This window comes from Staurois parvus, unplaced genomic scaffold, assembly GCF_062004578.1.
Source record: "Staurois parvus isolate SC_StPar_1 unplaced genomic scaffold, SC_StPar_1.0 ptg000652l, whole genome shotgun sequence".
Lineage (NCBI taxonomy): Eukaryota > Metazoa > Chordata > Amphibia > Anura > Ranidae > Staurois > Staurois parvus.
In genome coordinates, this window is record NW_028318448.1 from 4,229,471 (window position 1) to 4,252,594 (window position 23,124).

Sequence of the window (23,124 nt, forward strand, 5' to 3'; positions counted from 1 at the left end):
GTAAAACCCAGTGGCTAGGCACAACTTTAGCAAGGGTCTGTTAATTCTGATAAAGCCGACAACTTCTGCAATAAAGAGTGGGAATGAGGCCTGGCTGGTCCACACCCAAATGGAAAGCTTCCTACAGCTGAGGATAGATGTAGTCCCTGCGCTGTCTCCATTCCTCTGGAAACTCTTCCTAACTGTCAACACTCCCTCACAGACGGGGACAGTATGAGTGGTGTGGCAGTGATTAGCAACATTGTGAGAGGATGGCAGTGATTAGGGACAATATAAGTGGTGTGGAAGTGATCAGGGACACGGTAATTGGTATGGCAGTGGTCAAGGACAATATGACTAGTGCAGTAGTGATCACAGACACCATAACTGGTGTGCCGACAATTAGGGACACTGTGAGTAGTATGGCAGTGATCAGGGACACTGGGACTGGTGTGGCAGTGATTAGGGACACTGTAACTGATGAGGCAGTGATCAGACACAATATGACTGGTGTGGCAGTAATCAAGGATAGTATGACTGGTGTGGCAGTAATCAGGGACAAAATGACTAGTGTGACAGTAATCAGGGACAATATGACTGGTGAGGCAGTGATCACAGACATTGCGAGTGGTGCGGCAGTGATTTGCAACACAGTGAATGGATGGCGGTAATTGGGGCCAATATGTGTGGTGTTGTGGTTATCAGGGACATTGTAACTGGTGTGGCAATCATCAGGGACACTAACCAGTGTGGTGGATATCCAGGACACTGTAAATGATGTGGCACTGATAAGGGACACTGTATCAGTGTGGCGCTGATCAGGAACACTGTAACCGGTGTGGCAGAGATTAGGGACACTGTGACTGGGTGGTGGTGATAAGGGACACTAACTGGTGACAGCAAGCTAAAAAAAAAAATATCATTAAAAAAAAAAAAAGTTTACTTTTTGTTACATTTTTTAAATTCCTTTTTTTTAAATACTGTCAATCTAGTAGTACAGTGTTACCATGGCACTGCACAACTCTGGGGGAAGAGGGGGGTGATAAGATTTTTTTTCTTACACTGTGATTTCTTCTATAGCTATGATGACTGTAAAATCAATAATTTCCCACTCTCTTGGCTGCATTGAGAAATACAGTGATATCTGTGATTGGCCACAGCTATCACATGGTACGTGGCTGCTGTGACTGACCCTGTACCATGTGATATTTGTGACTAATCACAGATCACATAGTAGTAAACAATAATGCCATGAAATAAGATATTGTTTACTAATGTCCATGTGATCCCGATCAGAGTCATGTCTGGGGTACATAGGGAGCGCATGCAAGTATTGTATGCGGTGGGACGTATGGGTACATCCATCTGCATTGGCGCTGCTCCCATCCAGCCATGTATGTACAATGGCATGATGAGAAGCAGTTAAAGAAATGAAGGTTTAGTATCACTTTAAATATTCAGTAACCCTTCCACAGATGGATTTGCCAGTTTGCTCTGGTCCTTGTACATGATGAGTTACCAGAACTTTGTATTTTATGGCTACCCTCAGGCAGACCTACAGTATGTCTCCCCAAAGAGATGTGCACAAAGACATCTACTTGTTGTTTATACTGCCAGGACCTGCATCTTATATGAATCAGTTGACAGAATGGAGTGGCACAAGCAGCTGTATACCTAGTATATCTAAATGTTGTATACTTAGTCATGTTGGTAAAAGAAAATGCAAAGCTTTAATACTGATGCACCAGTTGTGACAGTACTTGGATAACAAATGTGCAACTGTGACAAAATGTGGGCAACAAATAAGCAATTGTGACAATATGCGGACAACAGGCAACTGTGATAATTACTCTGACTTGCCCTCCAGAGGATTTACCCTCCTACCCCCCTTCCTGACCAGGCCATTTTTTGCAATACGGCGCTGCGTTACTTTAACTGACAATTGCGCGATCATGCAATGCAGTACGTAAATTAAATTTATGTCATTTTCCCCCACAAAACTTTCTTTTGGTGGTAATTGATCACCTCTGCCTTAATAAAACAAAAAAAAGACTGACAATTAAAAAAAAAATAGTATTTTTGACTTTTTGCTAAAAATGTCTTCATAAATTTATGCCAGAATGTATTCTGCTACATGTCTTTGCTAAACAAAAATCCCAATACGTGTAAATTAATTGGTTTACGTGAAAGTTATAGCGCCTACAAATGGCGGTATATATACTGGAAGTTTTATTTTTTTACATTACTAATGGCGGCAATCAGCAACTTATAGCAGGACTGTGGGACTGCAGGACTGCGGCGGGCACTGAGCAACTCCACTGACATCCCCAGGGCAAGTATAAAGAATGTTCACTTTGCAGGGAAATTTTCATTTAGCTTAGTAAATTTTTTTTATTTTTTTATTTTGCTTGCACATTTTTGGGTGTTTGTAAATAATTAGCAGCTTCGATTAAGCTAGGTGAAAATTCTCTAGCAAAAAGAAAATTCACTTTCTCAAATCCTGCAGTAAATCAGGGTTATTATATAGACAAAAATTCTTCTCTCGTCTTCAAGGAAAAATCCCACCTAATCCAACCTCTCTTTCTATTCCCATTGTTTACCAAAGAAAATAATTAGGCAGCAGCAATGAAGCAGTGCCTCATTAATGTCACAACTGTAACTATAAATAATTTGTGGCTCATTTATACCTACCTTACCTGTTAGAACTGCCTCCATCATCCTCTGTCCTCTGTAGGTGACATCAGCTGAGCTTCTATAGATTGAGCAGATTGATGTGCTTTTCTTTGTTGTCTGCATCCAGCAGAGATCAAAGTGCCAGAACTATGCAGACACACTTTCAGGTAGCATATAAATTAGCATATAAATCAGATGCAGCAGCATCCACTAAGTGGTGGTACTTAAGGGGTAACTCTACTTTCTTTGTAAAAAAATAGCAAATAATAAAAAAATTTATTGTGTATACAATTGACTCACAAGTCATATTGTAATTGAAAAGGAAAGGCTAATTTTTAATAATATTCAATCTGTATCGCTGTAATTTTCTGTAAAAATCAATGCAATATGGGAACCTAGATGGTGTATGGACCCCTCCACCCCAGAAATGTTATTTCCTGCTTGTGTGATTGGCTTGTTGATTTTCCTAGAAGTCTGCACTAACATACAAGACAGATTTTGGGCATCCCCTGCAACAAATACAGTATATCCTTTTTGGTGCAATACTCCCAAAATAAAAGGGATGCAGACCCTGCCACTTTCCTCATTAGAGCTGTGCATGTGCAGCATCTGATTGATAATTACAAAATCACTCCCATACAGATTTTCTCTGCACATAGGCACAGACAAACGAACAGCTATTTCTTCAGAATAACAAAAGGTAGGACTCTGCAACAAAGTTTATTAAAATCCATGCAATATACATAGAACTCCCAGAGAGAATGTGTTTTTTTTTCTCAATAAAAGTGGAGTTACTCTTTGAGGCAGATCCCCCCAGGGACACCAATGTACACATGTACACTTAACACCCTCGCTACTTCTTCTCACAGAGAACCCATGCCTACTTTCTCCTTAAGTAATTCATACAGCCAACTGCCCATCATATTCTTCATATAAACCTTGCTCCTCCTACTCATCATCTGGAGGAACTGAAAAATCAGAGGATAATAGCCTTTAAGACTGGCACTAAATGTCTTAATCGAGCAATGTCAAGGCAACAATCATGCTATTTGGAAAAAGTTTAAAAGTTGGAAACGTTGTAAGCGCTAGTTGGTGCCTCCTAATGACCCATTCCTTACCAAACCTTGTGTAAGGCTTCTCTTGGCTTTTTTTTTTTACCTACAACCCAGCATGTGCTATTAACACAGAACGGTTGATGACAGGATTGTTTAAAGCCTTGATTTGCAAAAGAGCTAAATACAAAACCATGAGTTCCCCAGAGTTCCTATTCTTTTGAAAAAAGAATAATCTGACCAGCTTTAAAAATATTATGTTTTTTCTCTGTGGAAAACATGATCATCTGCTTGTAGGATTACAGTGCATTCAAAAAATTCTTGCCGATGATTTTATGCTTTTTTCGGTTAAGCGAACTGCATTTTGCTTTTAAAATTACTTTGTTGAAGTTAGAGCCAGAATACGCACTAATAATAGTCTCTCCGACCTATCTTGGCACCAGGTTTATTTGCCTTAGCCTTGGTGCTCTGGCAATGTTGATCAGGGATGCACCATTGGTAAAGGGTATCACCATAGGTTCCATAGAAGAAAGGTCCCATAGAAGAAAAGCTACCATTGTATGCAGATGACGCCCTTTATACCTTCTCCTTGCAGATGGCCCATCATATTATAGATGTTTTTGGCTCATTCTCAGGGATCCAAATATACTAGCATAAGTCCCTTGATAGATGGATGAAAAATACCTGAGGATTATTTATTTATTTATTTATTATTTATCGAGTTTATATAGCGCCAAAGGGTTTGCTCAGCGCTGTACAATAGAGGGGGGGACAATACATGAAACAGAACAGTAACATCAAACAGTACACAAGGGGTAAGAGGGCCCTACTCTTTCGAGCTTACAATCTAGGATGATCAAGGTAGGTAGGAAAGTCTTCATGTTCATAGATCATAATCTCCCCACCCCCCACATACAATGGAGGTCCCTCTCATCTACAATGGTAGGTAGGGTCAATCCTATTGACATGGTGTATTGTTTTACAATTTCTGTATTTTTTTCAGAAATATCATATTTTTTACTCAAAAGGACTAGTCCTCTCCTTTGTGTGGGCTAGGAAGAGCACTGACCATGCCTGCTCCACTTTACAACTGCTCTTGGATAGTGGAGGGTTGGCCCTCCATAATTTTCTACTGTATTACTGGGTGGCTGTTTTGGTAATGGTTCGCTAGTGGTTCTCTAAGCCAACTCACAACCCTGGGATTGGGTGGTCTGGGGCATAACAACTCTTAAAGTGGCTATAAAGGCTCAAGGTTTTTTAAAGGGTAAATATGTTCCATAGTTAGCCTGGCTGAAAAAAGACAAAAGTCCATCCAGTTCAACCATTAAAAAAAAAGTTATAATCCTATACCCACAGTTTATCCAGAGGAAGGCTTTGCTTTGCTGGGGTTTTTTTGTCTTTCTCTGGTCAACTGTGGGTATAGGATTATAACTTTTTATTTTATTTAATTTTTTTTAATGGTTGAACTGGATGGACTTTTGTTTTTTTTTCAGCCAGACTAACTATGTAACCTTAGTAAGGCAAAAAAAACCCCAGCAAAAGCATGATCCAATTTGCTCCTGCAGGGAAAAAAATTCCTTCCTGATACCTTGAGAGGCAATCGGATATTCCCTGGATCAACTTTAACTATAAATGTTAGTATCCAGTTATATTCTGTGTATCCAAGAAAGAACCCTGGTCTTTTTTAAACCAATCCACTGAGTTCTCCAGAACCAACTCTTGAGGGAGTCTATTCCACATTTTCACAGCTCTCACTGTGAAGAATCCATTCCGTGTTTGGAGATTACATTTATTTTTCTCCAGACGTAAAGAGTGCCCCCTTGTCCTCTGTGATGACCTCAGGGTGAATAGCTATACACTGAGTTCACTATATGAGCCACTGATGTATTTATACATGTTGATCATATACCCCCTTAATCTCCTCTTCTCAAGAGAGAATAAATTAAGTTCCTCTAATCTTTCCTCATAGCTTAACTCCTCCATGCCTCTTATCAGTTTGGTTGCCCTTCTCTGTACTTTCTCCAGTTCCCCAATGTTCTTTTTGTGAATTGGTGCCCAAAACTGAAATGCATATTCCAGATGAGGTCTTACTAATGATTTGTACAGGGGTAATATTATATCTCTCTCTCTCTCTGGAGTCTATACCTCTTTTAATACAAGAGAGGATTTTTCTCGCTTTAGAAACCACAGCTTGTCATTACATGCCATTATTAAGCTTGTGATCTACCAGAACTCCCAGATCCTTCTCCACCATTGATTCCCCCAGTTGTACCCCCCTAGTATGTATAATACATGCATATTCTTAGCCCCCAAGTGCATAACCTTACATTTATCAACATTAAACCTCATTTGCCACATAGTTGCCCAATTAAACAGTGTATTGAGGTCAGTTTGTAAGTTGGAGACATCCTGTAAGGACATTATTCCACTGCACAGCTTGGTGTCATCTGCAAAGACTGAAATTGTATTTTTAATCCCAGTCCCTATATTGTTTATAAATATACTAAAACGTAAGGGTCCCAACACTGAACCTTGGGGTACACCACTGACAACCGTAGACCATTCAGAGTATGAATCATTAACAACTACTCTTTGAATATGATCTTTTAGCCAGTTTTCTATCCATTTATCCAATGTTAAGCTGTTTGTTTTCTCTGCTTCTTTCTATGCAAGGAGGGAAACCTCGTGCACTGGACGTCCTCCACCCACTCTATCTGCATGGTGCTCATCTATTAATGCTATGCTACCACTCTATAAATTGACCTATGAAAGCAAGAACTACCTGAGAGAGTTTAATAAAATCTGGAGCATTTGGATCGATGCCTTTGGTACGTGGTTGGGCTCCTGTTTTCAATCCCATGATTCTGATCCCTCTTTGTATATTTTCATCTTCTCCCCCTTTTCTGTCTCTCTTCCCCTTCTCTCCCCCCCCCCCCTTTTCCCTCCTTCCCTCCTTGCCTTTCCGCAATAGTTTTGCAAATGTTGGTACTAACCTAATTCATTGATGGTTTTCTGATTCTATTCATTCCTCGCATGACTACAGTATTGATTCCTCGCCCTTGTGGTCAACAAATAACTATGTGAACACGTTTCCCCTTTTTCCCGTTTTTCTAATATGATGCAGCCTTTTCGCTACATACAGCATGCTTCTGGTTAACCTTCGGATGACACTGCTGTATTTTGTCTGTATCTTATTGAATTGCTTAACTGATGTAGGTTGCTTTTTTTTTTAAATGCTGCATAACGTTTAATGAAACGTTTACCTGATAAAATGAATTTGCTAAAGCCTATTAAGAAGACACATTCTGGAAGCATCTGGTGAGAATGAGACCTGGAACAGTGACCTGAGTAGGCAGCATTATAACCATGATGACTATCACAGGCATGCCAGTATATGAGATGTGATCTTCCTTTGCTGCACCCGTGCTGATCCTGCCCATTTATACATACTGAGGTTAGACCAACACCGCCGAGTAATATTTATATTTGCTTCATTATTGTTTGGATAATTGTACTTATTTAAATACAAAGTATTAGATCACAGTGTTTTTTTTATAGATGAGAGCATATTGTTAGTTTGCCAATAACCACTCTCCTGACTGAACCAGCTTGCAGAACAGGTTACCTGCATGTCTACAGCCAGAGTTGGCAGTACATTCAGTCATTGTTGTAGTGAATGAACCAGGTTTTTCCCTGGAGATACACAGCTGAATGCTTGTTGTACATAATTAAGTGTGTAGGTATACAGATACTTTGGTTTGTTTACAGTTTAGCCTGAATGTTTCTAAATCACATCCAATGTAATTACTTACAGGCATCTGAGAGCAGTGGCATATAAGATAACAATCTTATGTGTATTGTTACTCTGCACATCCTTCAGTCAACTGTCCCCGAAGGGGAACTATTGAGTGGGCAGGTTAGAAAAGGGGGTGCCACCTGTGCCTGCCAGTGCCACTCCCTGTAATGTGTAAAGAAATTAGATAAAGAGAACTACAAGTATACAGTACTGTGCAAAGGTTTTAGACAGGTGTGAAGAAATGTTGTAAACAAAGAGTTCTTTCAATACATATTGTAATTGTTTATTTTTATCAATTTACAAAATGCAAAGTGAGCAAACAGAAGAAAATCTAAATCAAACCAATATTTGGTGTGACTACAATTTAGCTTCAAACCAGCATTAATTCTTGCACTTGCACACTTTGTACATTTGCACCAAGTCAGGGATTTTGTAGGATTAGAGTCAGCTGTATGATTAATCATTTATACCAAGCAGGTGCTAATGATCATCAATTTTATATGTAGGTTGAAACACAGACATTAAATGAAACAGAAATAGCTGTGTATTAGACTTAAAATTGGGTGAACAACAGAGAAACTGTGCTACTAAGGTGAGGTTGTGGAAGACATTTTCATGTTAGGTCATACACCATGGCAAGACTGAGCACAGCAACAACACACAAGGTAGTTATATTGCACCAGCAAGGTCTCTCTCTGGCAAAGATTTCAAAACAGACTGGGGTTTCAAGATGTGCTGTTCAAGCTCTTTTGAAGAAGCACAAAGAAACATGCGATTTTGAGGACCGTAGACGCAGTGGTCGGCCACGGAAACTCAACTCAGCTGATGAAAGACACATCATGCTTACTTCCCTTTGACATCAAAAGATGTCCAGCAGTGCCATTAGCACAGAATTGGTGGAAACTAGTGGGACCCAGGTACAGCCATCTACTGTCCATGGAAGTCTTGCCAGAAGTGGTCTTCATGGAATACCTGCAGCAAAAAAGGCCGTACCTCTGACATGGGAACAAGGCTTAGTTACTCAACTATGCATGAAAACATAGGAACTGGGGTGCAAAAAAATGGCAGCAGGTGCTCTGGACTGATGAGTCAAAATTTGAAATATTTGGCTGTAGCAGAAGGCAGTTTGTTCACGAAAGGGCTGGAGCGTGGTACAATAATTAGTGTCTGCAGGTAACAGTGAAGCATGGTGGAGGTTCCTTACAAGTTTGAGGCTGCAATTCTGCAAATTGAGTTGGAGATTTGGTCAGGATCAATGGTGTCCTCAATGCTGAGAAATACAGGCAGATACATATCCATCATGCTATAGCATCAGGGAGACCTGTGATTGGCCCACAATTTATTCTGCAGCAGGACAATGACCCCAAACATGCAGTCAATGTAATCAGGAACTATCCGCAGCATAAGGAAGAACAAGGAGTCCTGGAAGTAATGGTTTGGCCCCTACAGAGCCCTGATTTCAACATCATCAAGTCTGGGATTAAAAGACCTGAAGGATTGAGGCATCTTTCATCCACAGAAAATCTCTGGTTTGTTCTCCAAGATGTTTGGAAAAACCTACTTGCCGAGTTCCTTCAAAAACTGTGTGCAAGTGTACCTAATGAATTGATGCTGTGGTCATACCAAACATTGATTTGTTTTAATTTCTCTTCTGTTCATTTACTTTCCATTTTGATAATTGATAAAAAATTAACTATTAACACTTCTGTTTCTGAAAGTATTCTTAATTTACAACATTTTTTCACACCTGCCTAAAACTTTTGCATAGTAGTGTGTATTTTTGTGCTCAAGTTCATATTTGTCCTAGATTAAGATTTTAAGAAGCCACATTTCGATAAGAAAACAAAAAAAATCCCAAATCTGATATCTAGTGGGCTGAGAACTCTCACAAACCAGTTATGTGTTTTCTGCAGTGAAGTTTCTTACCCCACTGTTCATCATGTACACTGAGCTATGCACATGCATCTCAGTGTACAATTTTGGCAATGAATAAACTCCTGCACATGCGTGGAACTGATGTATTCTCGGCCCAAATAATGAAAAATTATGAAGATTGGTACCTGGGAGCAGTCTGGCCAAAGATAGCTGCTGGTAGATAGTTCTGGGACACTGCAGTGTGAATGTGAGTATAGTTCTGCTTTAATACTTTACAAACAGGGTATGCTGCTGTACAGAAAGCGATGATAATGGCATCTTGACTGTGCAGCTAGGAATAGATGAATACAGCTTGAAAATACAAATATGTTTCTGGATTTTCTGCTTAAAAATGGCATGATATTTCCATGTAAGGTTCTGGACAATCTTCCCTGGATGCATACTGCCTTAAGCGCCATTAGCACTGGGAGCATTGTCCATCCCTGTCCCAGCAGCTGTCAGCCTCTCAAAGACCTTTACAGGCTGCAGCACCGGGGCTGAATGGGATGCCTGACCTTGTGCCCACATCGAAATGTCCAGCATGCATGATCAACTTCAAATATCTTAGGCTGTGTAGTAAAACGGTCTACAGGTAAACACTGTACACTTGGTTTTTTAATTATTATTATTTAAAGTGGAGTTCCACTCACTCTGTAAAAAAACAAGTCAGCAGCTACAAAAACTGTAGCTGCTGACTTTTAAAAAACAGCCACTAACCTGTCCCATGATCTCGCATTGCTCCCGCTGCAGCCCTTTTCACCGGCTGTCCTGTATTCCAGGCATCGGCATATTCAGTGTGGGCACCCCACTGTGACAGCTTGCGGCTTCACAGCCAGGTGCCCACTGCGCATGCGCGAGTAGCGCTGCGCTTCCTGAATGGCCCCATCGATTTCTGGGACCTGTCACGTATCCCACAAGACTTCAGAGAGGGAGGGTAGGAGGACAACTTCCGCTTCCGATTGCCTAGGTGATCAAATTCGGGTACCCGTTCCCCCCTCCCATTCCCCAAAGAGGAGCGGGGGGACCAATCTTTAAAGCGGAACTTCCCCTTTCGGGTGGAACTCCGTTCTAACTGGCAATACTTTTCATCCAGTATAATTTATGACCAATCACAGATCATTAAAAAAGATAGAAATGGAGGCGTTATTGTTACTGACTCAAATAGGTATTTTGCCATCTAGTTTTCTAATTCTAGGGGAATTCTGGACTTTTCTTCCTTTTTTTTTTCTACTGGTCACCATCTGCCCAGAAAAAGCAATAATTAAATGATCTGGCCAATCATTTTATCACCTGGACAAATACAGGTTACTACAATAGGCTTTCACTGTTGTTTTAGTCAAAAACAAAAAGCAAAAAAAACCCCCTCTGTGTTGTCACTGCTCATTTCCATAAAAAACATTTATCAGATATCTTGTCAAGAAAGACTACCTCACTGCCATCTAGTGGCCAAGACTGTCAACACAATTTTAATAAAAGTCTTATCTCATTGTCAGAGGTGTGATCCACCTTGGAGATTTTTGAATATGTTTAAATATTGCTTCTAACAGAGGCTTTATAATGATTTCATTGTTTTCAAATATATGTTTTGGTCACTATGCCATTACTATTTTATTGCCTGCATTTACAAAGTAAACACATGGAAATTATTCCTCTTTTTCTCTCTATTTGGAAATTTGGGTTTTGAATCAGTGTTATTCACACAGACGTGAATAATTTTGAAAACAATATAACAGGAATAACTGGCACTATTTAAAATGTAGCATGCCATAAAAAATGTTCTACCATTCCTGACAATTAATTTTATTTCTTTTAACTGTTTGTTTTTCTCTTAGGGAAACCTTACATAAACCTGGACATTTTATAGTAAGTAGAAAATGAAACACATATAGATGCCCCCACCCTGTGTACTGTGGTTCTGCCCTATTATCCCCCTCCCCTGTTGCCACATCACTACTGTGTGCTATACTGACATAGTGGCATTGGGAACCATGCAGCAGGGGGACAGGCATCTTACACTTCTCTAATTAGACTAGATGGTGAAAATACTTTAGCAGACATAGCTCTTCAATGGATCAGGATACAAGGAATGGACAGCAGGACAGGTAAGTGCTATACTGCTTCGTTTATTTTTTGTTATGTTTTGTTTGTGTGACAGAGATGCTTTAACTCTATCTTCTGCAGTGAAGTTGCTTACCCGACTGTCCATCCTGTACACAGAACTAGGCACATGCATCTCAGTGTACAATTTTGGCAATGGCAAGTTGAATGAACTCCTGCGCATGCGTGGAACTGATGTCATCTCGGCCCAAATAATGAAAAATTATGAAGATTGGTACCTGGGAGCAGTCCGGCCAAAGATAACAGCTACTGGTAGACAGTTCTGGAACACTGCAGAACTGAAGTGAATATGAGTATAGTTCTGCTTTAATACTTTACAAGCAGGGTATGCTACTGTACAGAAAGCAATGATAATGGCATCAGCATTGCAGCTAGGAATAGATGAATACAGCTTGAAAATACAAATATGTTTCTGGATTTTCTGCTTAAAAATGGCATGATATTTCCATGTAAGGTTGTGGACAATCTTCCCTGGATGCATACTGCCTTAAGCGCCATTAGCACTGGGAGCATTGTCCAGCCCTGTCCCAGCAGCTCTCAGCCTCTAAAAGACCTTTACAGGCTGCAGCAGCCGAGCTGAATGGGATGCCTGACCTTGTGCCCACATCGAAATGTCCAGCATAGCTCTGCGAGGGTCAAATCAGCACACATGACGTTTCAGCTTTCCACCACTTAAAGTTTAACTTTACTCCTAAAACTAATTAAACTAATTACTAGGAGGTAATGCTTTTTTTTTTTGGCAGAAGGGACAACGTCATGTCTTTTCTCTTAGAAGATAAAGGAAAGCGCCTTTAAGTGCAGCAAGGACTCATTTTAGTAAAGGCTAAAATAGGGCCACTCAGATGTAATCAAAGTAATCAGGGTCATCAATAAATAGCTGCTCGGTACTGTGGACATCAAACCAGCCACCAGGTCCATGCTGTGTAGCGTAGATGCGGTTTAACACAGGGCTTGATGGTGTCTTCACTTCCAGAAGCACCGTGGAATACACTGGAAGAGGAAGTGACGTCTCAGAGCTGGAGTTGGAAATACGTTTCGGAGCATGCACACTCCTTTTTCAAGCCGATTAAAAGAGGAGTGTGCATGCTATAAAACATGTTGCCATTTGGACTCCCAAATTGCCTGTGGCCCATGTGCAGGGAAGTATACACTTCCAGCCCATTCTCAGGATCTGTAAAATGGTGAGAATAAAGCTGGGTACCAAAACTATATATTTCCAGTGCTAGAGTTACATCATCAGAGGCCACCCAACAGGCAATGAGGAGGTGTGCCAAACCTGGAATAGCTACAAAGCAGGCAAAATCTAAACATCTGGTTACATATCTGATAAAGGACACTATGCAGGGGCGGACTGACCATTTGGAAACTCGGGCACTGCTCGAGGGCCCGGGGTCAGTAGGGGGCCCCATGAGATGACCCTGGTACCTTTTGCATAGGCTTTTTTGAGTTTTGGCAAGGACACAGGGGCCCCATGATCCCCTATTGCCCGGGGGCCCCATGAGTTGTCAGTCCGCCCCTGACACCATGTATACCCTTGCAATTTTTTTTTTATCAGCATTTGGGCTAGTGACGAATGGCATTTATGATGAATAATTGTTTGTGCTACTGTTGCCTCCATTTGCACCCTCCTACCAGAAGGTCTCCTGATCAATTTCTTTACTGGCATTAGGTCAATTGGGACTTTTTTTCTGGCTAACAACACTTTCCAGGAACACATAAGTGCCTTAGCTGTAATCGCCATAAAAATAATAATATTCTCAGGACTTTTAGGCTAGCTATGAATTTTTTCGGCTACCGAAAAACTGGTTATTGCAGCTAAGTAAATAAAAAAGGTTGCATACATAACACGCTCAAGAAGTGCAGAGACCAGTACAATACATTGTTGTTATACTTTTCTCTCTCACAGCAGAACTTAGTAAGTATTTGACCTGTATTGTATATCCAACAGTTATATCAACACAGAATGCAGGCTCAGACAGAGCAACAGCTGAGCTCATAGTACAAAGGAACATATGCTGAATATACTGTACATACATCAATGTTGTCAATAACTTAATGGTATTGTTCGATGCACTCATATATGCTCCATTTATAATGTAAACTGTGAAGGAGAAACAGGGAAGAAAACAAATTCCCTCCATTGACATTTAAGGGAATATATCTTGCATTATATTCAAGTGGAACTGCATCTGAGCACCACAAACTCACAATGCTATTTCATTCATATTTAATATGTAAAGCAAACTCACCCATCCATTCATGTCTCTGTGCTATATTTTGCTGAGAATTCATTTTGAACCCCCCTCTGATATTTCTGGCAGTGGCCATCTTGAGTAAGGGCAGATGATTCATGTAGCATTTACTTCCTGAAATCCATCTGCCCTTAGCTCAGGCATTGGCTGAGCTAAGAACTCTCCCTCCGCTCCTGAAGGTTCCTGGAAAGTGTGACATCATTTGCCTAGGCATGGAAACCAGGAAGTAACTGAAGAAATGTATAAAAAAAAGTTTAACAAATAAATATGATATACTTTCCTGTCTATTTACTAATGCTAGCAGCATAAGGATTAAAAATAGTCAATGTTGATTGAGAGAGTGAAGTTCCACTTTAAGACAGAGAAAACAGAGTTGAGAAAAGAATGGAAGACAGGTGGTTACAGAAAATGGGGCTTCTTCTGACATTCAAAGTTGCTGTAGAAGTGAGGTGTGATAAGAAGGAGGGGAGCAATGAAGGCAAAGTTGTCATGGTGAAATAAATTTACCATGGGTATCCTCCAAGGTCGTGGTCAATTTCTCATTAATGAGTGTACCCCGATTCCTGGATTTAACGTCTTCAAAGCTAAGGGATGGAGTCTTCCATGCATGAACAATACTTTGTTTAGTGGCTATAAAAATATGCATAATAAGGATGTGACCCCGCTGGGGGACATCTTCTATTGGTTTGTGAAGAAGGACCTCCCAAGAGTCCTTGCAATTATTAATTTGTAAGATATGCATTTTTTTAATGTCATGGTCACATCAATTCCCAATGGTATAGACACAAAGGGGCACCGCTGTTCTCTTAGGTGAGCTTAGCATTTGGTGTTGTGGTAGCTCAGGCTATCCATGCTATTTTTTAATTCTACTCTAATGGGCCTTCCTGTTTTTGAATCTCCTGTGAAGTAGCACAGACTTTGTACTGTACATGCTGTACACAAAACAGACTTCGGTTTGTGCATTTTGAAAATAATGAGAGAATTCCTTGCAAGAAAAAGTAATAGAAGAAGAGCCCAATGCTCTACACAGAGATGAGATACTAGCGGCAAGCTGTTAGCCCAGGAAGCAGCTATTCTCTAATAATTTATCAACCGTGTTGAGTTGCTGAGTTTTCCAAGTAAATAGGTTTTGTGAGCTTTTGAACACACAAAGCCACCTAAAGAATCAGAAATATTAACACTTGAAATTCTAATTTTGTTTATTCTGGCTTTAACCACTTCCAGACCGGACACTTTTACCTCCTTCCTGACCAGGGCAATTTTCAGCTTTTAGCGCTATCACACTTTGAATGACAATTGCACGGTCATGCAGCACTGTACCCAAATGAATTTTTTACCTTTTTTTTTAGATAGATAAAGCTTTATTTTGGTGGTATTTATTCACCACTGGGATTTGTATTTTTTTTGCTATGTAAATGAAATGTCAAAAATTTTTTTAAAAAAGTGTTTTTTTTATAAAATTTTGCAAATAAATAATATTTCATCATAAATCTTAGCCAAAATTTATTCCGTTATTTTTTTAGTAAAAAACAAAACAAAAACAAATTAGTTTATAAGCAAAAATTATAATTTTTAAACATTTTTTTTACATTTTTATTTTATTTTTTTATATTATTATTTTTTATTTATTTTTTTTTTTTTTACATACTGTCACCCTAGCAGTACAGTGTCACCATGGTGACACTGTACTACTTGTGGGGGGGTGATAAAGATTTTTTTTTTTTTTTTACACTGATTGCTTTTACACCCATATAGGATGTAAAAGCAATCATTTCTCTTTCTCTCTGTGTGCATTCCTGCACTCATTGAGAAATACAGAGTGAGCTGTGATTGGTCACAGCTTGTCACATGGTACAAGGCTTTTGTGAATAGCCTTGTACCATGTGACCTCTGTGATCATTCACAGATTTCACACATAGTAAGCAATGATGTCACAAGTGACATCTTGCTTACTACTTTGCATGTGATCACTGATTCGCCAATCAGTGATCACATGATCGGGACCTCGTACAGAGGTCCCGTCCGACGATCGGTATTTCACTGTGTCCGGAGGACACAGCGGGCATCGGATCGCGGTGCTGTGCGCTCCCAGGGAGCGCGCACAAGCAGGGTGCGGGGAGGCCGTTTATAGACGGCCACCCGACCCTGCAGTGCCACCGTCCGGCCGTTTATATACAACGGCAAGTCGGGAAGTGGTTAATTTTGTGCTGCCAAACAGAAAGTAAAGCACACTTACAGTATTCACTCACAGAGGAAAACTAGCCAAATTAGTGATTTCCAAGAATTGCTTGGGATACATCTGACAAAAAATTGAATGCTAAACTAAAATTTCAGCAAAAATTACGGTAATGTTTTTCTTCTTATAAATGTCAAGGCAATAAAGGAAGTAAATCAGATGCTAATGGTATACAAATAAGCTTTAAAGTGTTACTAAACCCAAAACAGCAAAATCAGTCTGTATATATAGTAAAGAGTGCTTGTTACACTCACTGTGGAACCTAAGGGGTTAATCCTCTGCATTGTGTAAAGCCCCTGTTTGATCCTGACTTTTCTGATCCTCCCCTTCTTCCAGTGTCCCCCTCTAACTTCCTGGTAAGACATATCATGTGGAGTCACTCTGCACATGCTCAGTTTGGTGTGTAATGCTAGAGAGGTTTTTTTTTTTCTTCTTGGGAGAGTGCATGTGATCAGCACAGGGCCAATCAGCACTGTCCAGACAGAGGTCAGGGGTTCTGCATCCTCCTAGAGCAAAATGAAAACTCCTCCTACAAGCTTTAACCAGTGCTCGGCTGAACACCGATAGAAGTCACAAGGCTGCTCTAACTGCTGATGAGAAAAGGTATTCAGCAGTTTATAGTTTACTAAAATAATTGCATTTCCATGTTCTGTGTACTGTGGAAGACCAGATAGAGTGAATACAGGGTTCTGGGTTTAATAACACTTTAAATATACACATTACTTCATTCAGGTTTCTAACTGAAATAATGAAAGGAAAAGCACCACATGAGAATTGTTGTGTAACTACACTGAACAAGTGGATAAATGGGATCTGTCTATGGCACATTTAGCATTGCACACTAATGCTTTGTACACTATATGGTGTCCATCGCACTTAAGAGTTCTTTCACACGGGCGGTCTGTTTTTTTCACCAGTTCAGTCATGTTTTTTCATCAGTTCATGTCAGTTTTTCATCAATTTACATCTGTTTTTCATCAGTTTTAATCTGTTTTTCATCCATTTTTCATTAGTTTACATCTGGTTTTTTATATCCTTCACCAATACAAAAACGGACCGTATTTCCATTTACATTCATTTTTCGTCCATTTACATGCATTTTTCATCCGTTTACATACATTTTTCATCCGTTCTGTTTTTTTTTTCTTACAGAAGGAAAATAAGGTTTTCTTCTGTTCAAAAAAATGAATGTTAATGGATGTAAACAGATGATCATCCATTTACATCAGCTAGTCCATAGAAATACATGGGTGTCCATTTTTCATCTGTAAACAGAGAGATGAAAAAATGGACATATGGAATGCCGTGTTAAAGGGGCCTAAGTGGTATGGTACAGGGGTTTCCTCACATATAGCCCTATATTGTTGCTGGTAAGATGTTAAGCCAGCAAACGTTTGCATTTTCTATGTGTTTAAATTATGCAAATAACATGAACATTCAAATTATGTAATGAGGACTGAATGGCAGCAGCAGGGCTGGCTGGGTGGCAAATTGTGCATTTATGATGAAGGCTGTCTGCCTTAAAGTTTCACCGTGCTTTTTAGCTGTCTGTCATCTAGTACATCTAAACCTTACAGCAATGTTAGAGAAGACATTTTAATGCACGGTGGACTGGCACTTATATTATAATATGTACAGCTTAAACAAAAAACAATTTTTTTAAAAAAATTTGCTTTACAGTACAGTAGATGAAGTTAGAGGGCAATTTAGCATTTAGTCAAATGCAAAATCTACTTTGACATAACTTGCTGATTATCCCTAGTCCAGAAAGTTTGACAACACCACAAAAAAGTCACAGACCTTCAAAATAACAGAACTCACTTTTATGATAACCATTTCTTTATAATGTGACCCTATAAGCCATAAGACAGTATCTAGCAGTTGTGTACCTTTTTTAGACTGTCCAATAATTTTATGTGGAGTACCACCTTTCACTCAGCACAAAACTGGTTGGATATTCCCCAACTTTTTACAACTGCTGGATACTTTTTAACAGCTCTAATAAAAGCTACATTTTAAAGAAACAAATATCCTAGTGGTAGACTCTTACTAGATCAGTTGAAAATTCTATGAAAACTATTCAACCTCTGCTGAGCTAGAAGGAAACACTTCTCTACAACTTTAACAAAGTTTAATACATGCATTCTATACATGCACATTTTAAAACCTAAATTTAAAAAGAACATTTTTACTGATTGAATAAGCAATACTACTACAGATCCTAGGATAACTTAGCTTAAATTTTGTTTTTTATCTTACATATGTTGTATGTTGAACAACTTTAAAATAAAAGAAAATACAGTCAATATACCAATGCAGCTAAGCAAGTGCAAGTTTTGATCTTTATCTGAAAGCTGTAGTTCTACATGCATGCTGCTTTTTTCAATATGTCTACAGGGCTAGATTTATACACAGCGTATGTCGTTTGCTGATCCGTGGAAAGAGTATGATTTGGTATATAAGGCAATACACCTATTTATATATCTTAAGGTTTAATAATACTTTAAACTGGCAAATTTAGCATCAATTTCTTTGAGAAGGAGATAAGAACAAGAGTGCCACACCTGATTGTTTCCTAATGTAAGTTTGTCACAAGATTCAAGCCCAGACAACACTGTAATAAGTAGCTGCTGAAAGCACCTTTTAACAATTCTGTGAATCCAATAGCTAGAGTCTATTCCTTTGATAGATCGTGTGATCCAGTGCACTTCTATCAGCATTCAAACCTTTCATAGATGGGTACTAGTGTGATGTGGTGTTCACACTATAATCGGTCAAAGGTTCAAAGTAGCAGAGGATCACCAGCAAGCTAAGGTTACAAAAGTGCTACAGTATAACCATACTGCAACATCTGAGAGTGCAAACGACCCGTATTTTGAGGTAATAGTCACTACTGTCTTGAGAAAGGGGCCCATTCGGCCCTGAAACATTGCACTATAGTTCAATAAATATCCTTGCTTTGATCATGATGACACTCTGCTATTTTCCTCATTGCTTGAGCCCCTGAAACACATTGGCTCTGTACCCAGACTCTGCTTCAAACATTTATTGGACTTCAACACTGTGGTGTGATACTTTTTATAGTTCCTCCTGCAGTATCAGTCTAAAGTGGCTTGAAAGTTCTTCAGTTTGACAGTTTCCTCCCCAGTATTAAATCATTGCATATCACCGCCACTTCCTAACGACCAGGTGTAGTTTGTAAAAAGCTTTGAGAACTTAGTGCCACTCATCCACCTTTCCATCATAGACATCAGATATTTGCCCTTCTTCAACCCAAATGCTTGCATTTGAATCATGCACAACATTTCTCTCATGGTAAATAATTTTTGTTGTTTGTCCTTTTGCACTAGGCATTGGAAGTGATCCTTAGGTGGCTGAATATATTTTCTAGCATTTTTTTAAATCTCTTAATTTGAATATATAGAATGGTCTGGACTAAAAAAAATAAAATGTACATTTCTCCTTTTTTTCTTTAGAAACTATGAAATAATGAATATTATTAATGTACATTGTCATTTTTTGCAGGTTGCGCTCTAGTCCTTTGTTTTTAGACTTAGATTCATATTTCCTAATTTCTTTGTACTACCTACTTACAGTGTTCAATAGCGCAAGCTACAGTTTGTACACATATAAATCAAAGGAGATCTCTCTTTCTCTATATGGACCCAACTACTGAAAAAAGGAGATTACTAATACTGTGTTTAGTCTTTGGTTTACCCTCCAATGCTTTGATGAATTCTTTTTCATGTGTTAAATATTTGTTTGTAAAGTATACATATAATAAAAATTATAAATCATCAATTTAAAAATGTATATACCTACAGAGATAGGTGCCGTTATACATGTACAGTGGATTTGCCCCCAACTCCAAGGCTGCTGGAAAGGGAGTTAGTTATTGTTATAAATATGGTAAGAGGATTATCCCTCTCCATAGATTAACTTATTTTTTCTATGTGATATTAAATACACTGCTCAAAAAAAATAAAGGAACACTTTGATAACACATCAGATCTCAATGGGGAAAAATATCATGCTGGATATCTATGCTAATATGGACTGGGTAATGTGTTAGGAACATAAGGATGCCCCATCGTTTGATGGAAATGACAATTAACCTACAGAGGACTGAATTCAAAGACACCCCGAAAAGCAAAGTGATAAAATTATGCTGCAGGCAAGTCCATTTTGCTGAAATTTCATTGCAGCAACTCAAAATGGTACTCAGTAGTTTGTATGGCCACCACGTGCTTGTGTGCATGCCTGGCAACATCAGGGCATGCTCCTAATGAGACGACGTATGGTGTCCTGGGATATTTCCTCCTGGATCTGGACCAGAGCATCACTGAGCTCCTGGAAAGTCTGAAGTGCAACCTGGTGGCAGAGGATGGATCAAAATATTATATCCCAGAGGTGTTTTATTGGATTAAGGTCAGGGGAGCGTGGGAAGCATTCAATGGTATCAATTGCTTCATCCTACAGGAACTGCCTGCACACTTTAGCCACATGAGGCCGGGCATTGTCGTGCACCAGGAAGAACCCAGAGGGAGATTTACTTGCAATGGAAATCATCATCTCCACCTACAGTTCATAGTTGGAAAACTCTGAATAATTGAATTCTGTCCCTGTATAAACTCACCTTTGCTAGGCAAAATTGTCCTAAAAATTTTGACAGAATTTGGACAAATTGGATTAATGCACAGGGTTTAACTGTTTAGGCTTGATCCATGTTCTGCCACTTTATAAGTCATGTCCTGGGAAAGCTTTACTAACATTCCTTATTATCTATCATGCTTTTGGTGTGGGACTCCCCCCAGTGGCGTATTTAGTTTTTGTGTTGCCCTACGCAACACAAAAATCGGGCACCCCCCTACGGAGAGAGCCTGACATTGACCAACAACACCCCTGCCCACCCCCCTGAGACAGCCTTCCACTAACACCACCCCCCACGGTGAGAGAGAGAAAGACACTCACTTTCACAGCTCTGGACATTCCGGACTCTCCGGAACGAGAGTCGGGCTCTCCATACACCATCAAGCAGCCCGCAGCCTCTCTCGGATCTCACTTGGTTCCCATGCCACATGTGTCCCTTCCTCCATCCCTCTCCATACGCCATCAAGCAGCCCGCAACCTCTCTCGGATCTCACCTGGTTCCCATGCAACATGTGTCTCTTCCTCCATCTCTCTCCATACGCCATCAAGCAGCCCGCAACCTCTCTTGGATCTCACCTGGTTCCCATGCCACGTGTCCCTTCCTCCATCTCTTCTTCCGGGGGGCGCTGCTGCCCCCCTGAAAAATGCCGCCCTAGGCAAATGCCTTGTTTGCCTTGTGGTAAATATGCCCCTGACTCCCCCCCCCATACATTTCCCTATGTTTCTCTTTAGTGCCCTCATTATCTCCTTTCTTACATTACTCTGCATATTATTCATTTAACAACTTTTTGAGTCACACACAGCTTACAGTGACTTGAAATAGTATTCATACCCCTTGAATTTTCCACATTTTGTCATGTTACAACCAAAAACGTAAATGTGTTTTATTGAGATTCTATGTGACAAATCAACACAAAGTGGCACATAATTGTGAAGTGGAAGGAAAATGATAAATAGTCTTCAAAATTCTTTACAAATAAATATCTGAAAAGTGTGGCATACATTTGTATTCAGCCTCCCTGAGTCAATACTTTGTAGAACCACCTTTCGCTGCAATTACAGCTGCAAGTCTCTTTGGGGATGTTTCTACCAGCTTTGCACATGCAGAGAGTGACATTTTTGCCCATTCTTCTTTGCAAAATAGCTCAAGCTCTGTAAAACTGGATGGAGAGCGTCTGTGAACAGCAATTTTCAAGTCTTGCCACAGATTCTCAATTGGATTTAGGTCTGGACTTTGACTGGACCATTCTAACACATGAATATGCTTTGATCTAAACCATTCAATTGTAGCTCTGGCAGTATGTTTGAGGGCATTTTCCTGTTGGAAGGTGAACCTCACAGGTTTTCTTCTTCTAAGATTGCCCCGTATTTGGCTCCATCCATCTTCCTATCAACTCTGACCAGCCTTCCTGTCCCTACTGTAGAAAAGCATGTGCACAACATGATGCTACCACCACAATGTTTTACAGTGGGGATGGTGTGTTCAGGGTGAAGTGTTCGTTTTTTGCCACACATAGCATTTTGCTTTTAGGCCAAAAAGTTACATTTTGGTTTCATCTGACCAAAGCACCTTCTTCCACATGTTTGCTGTCTCCCCCATATGGCTTCTCACAAACGGGATTTGTTATGGCTTTCTTTCAACAATGACTTTCTTCTTCCTACTCTTCTATAAAGGCAAGATCTGTGGAATGCACGACTAATAGTTGCCCTGTGGACAGATTCTCTCACCTGAGCTGTGGATCTCTGCAGCTCCTCCACAGTTACAATAGGCCTCTTGGCTGCTTCTCTGATTAATGCTCTCCTTGCCTGGTCTGTCAGTTTAGGTGGATGGCCATGTCTTGTTAGGTTTTCAGTTGTGCCATACTCTCCATTTTCAGATGATGGATTGAACAGTTCTCTGTGAGATGCTCAAAGCTTGGGATATTTTTTTATAACCTAACCCTGCTTTAAACATCTCCACAACTTTATCCCTGGCCTGTCTGGTGTGTTCCTTGGCCTTCATGATGCTGTTTGTTCACAAATGTTCTCTGGACTCTATTTACTAATTAGGTGACTTATGAAGGCAATTGGTTCCACTAGATTTTACATAGGGGTATCAGAATAAAGGAGGCTTAATACAAATGCACACCACACTTTTTAGATATTTATTTTAAAAACCATTTATCATTTTACTTGCACTTCACAAATATGTGCCACTTTGTGTTGGTCTATCACATAAAGTCCCAATAAAATAAATTTATGTTTTTGGTAGTAACATGACAAAATGTGTAAAATTTCAGGGGGTATGAATACTTTTTCAAGGCACTGTATATTACTCTGCTTTATTGTACATGTATCGCAAGTCTGTACGAATAGATTTCTGTAATGTCACTGGAGTAATACTCAGTGCTGTTATTTGATGTATGCTGTGATGTACAACTGATGACCTATGCACTGTTTTAGGATTGAGATATG